The sequence below is a fragment of the Pteropus medius genome, unplaced genomic scaffold (genome assembly GCF_902729225.1).
Source record: "Pteropus medius unplaced genomic scaffold, Ma_sr-lr_union100, whole genome shotgun sequence".
In the NCBI taxonomy this organism is placed as follows: domain Eukaryota; kingdom Metazoa; phylum Chordata; class Mammalia; order Chiroptera; family Pteropodidae; genus Pteropus; species Pteropus medius.
The window spans coordinates 271,904-273,411 of record NW_024344434.1 but is presented as its reverse complement, the minus strand read 5'-3'; the positions used below and the strand labels follow the sequence as shown (position 1 = coordinate 273,411).

At 35.9% G+C, this 1,508-nt stretch overlaps 1 pseudogene; it reads left to right on the top strand.

Moving 5' to 3' along the window:
* Positions 1-1,246, top strand: part of LOC120610380 (RNA transcription, translation and transport factor protein-like) — a 2,351-nt pseudogene extending 1,105 nt beyond the window's left edge.
* The last annotated feature ends 262 nt before the right edge of the window (positions 1,247-1,508 follow it).

Here is a 1,508-nt window from a genome sequence, read left to right as displayed (position 1 = left end):
TGAATGACTAACTTCTCTATACAGAATGGGAATATCTCTAAACACAAAGGAAATGATAAAAGAATCAATCTTAGAATATCATAAAGAAAGAAAGAAAATAGAAAGTAAAAATATGGGTAAATGATATAGACTTCCCTTCTCTTGAGTTTTCTAAATTATGCTTGACAGATGAAGCAAAAACTGTAACACTGGTGTGGTTCTAAGAGTATGCAGAGGAAATATTTAAGGCAATTATGATATAAATAGGATGTAAAGGAAGATAAGGTTTCTATACTTCAGTCAAGCTGGTGAAATGTCAATTCCAATAGACTGTGGTAAGTTATGTGTATGTAATACAACATCTAGAGTAACTGCTGCAAATGCTATACAAAAAGATATACTCAAAAACACTATAGGTAAATACAAACAAAATTCTAAAAATGTTCAAGTAACCCACAGGAAGGAAGGAAAAAGAAAGAGAGCTCTGTCCTCTCCCGGCCAAAGCCGGGGAGACTAGAATAAGAAGCAGGGACTATGTTCGATGCAAGCTGATGGCCCTTGACTACCACTTCCCTGTCAGCTTCAACTACAAAGATGAGACAGAATTTAGAAACTTTCTTGTTTGGCTTGAAGACCAGAAAATCAGAAACTACAAGACTGAAGACAGAGGTAATTTAAGAAATATCCACAGCAGTGACTGGCCCAAGTTCTTTGAAAAGTGTCTTAGAGATGTTAATTGTCCTTTCGGGTTCAATATTAATAAGAAGCAATTGACTGGCTTCTTGGTTAAGTTGTTAGACTTGAATATGGAGATAATGCTGAAAGATACGAGGACTTGGTACCTGATAATACAAAAAAAATGCTGACAATGCAGCTAAAAATGGAGAGCTGTTGATCAATTGGGAGGTAAAAATCCTGATTTTAAGACTGATGTTATGATTCTGCCTTACTTTCTTCAAATTCAGCTTCATGATGATTACCCGATTATTCTTAAGCCAATTTGCATTTTGGTCCAAGAGCGCCTAACACAGGATACAGTTGCAAAAGCAAATCAAACAAAAGAAGCTTGCCTGTTGTTTTAGACAAGCATATGCTTGGTTTTGACAGAGGAGAGGCAGTTCTTAATGAAGCTGCTCAAATTCTGAGATTGCTGCGTATAGAAATGCACAGGGAGCTAGAGACAAAAATTAATGAAGCCATAGTAGATGTTAGGGCAATTATTGCCAATCCAAAGACAGACCACGGACTGGGGAAAGGTGGAAGATGAACATTTAAAGATTTCGACCTCTCATCTACTTAGTATAATTGGGAACCATTATGCCCTGGCGTGTATTTAAAAATCAAATGTCACAATTTTAAGGGAAGAATCCCAGAAAATGGACTATGGTCTAGAGATTTACCATCATTGCTTTTTCTTTAATAAAGTTCAGGAAAGTGGAAAGAAAGGAAAGCAGAGAAATGAAAAATAGAGTACAAATAGAAAATAAAACAACGAATTGGCAGACTTAAGCCCTAAATATCAATGTAAC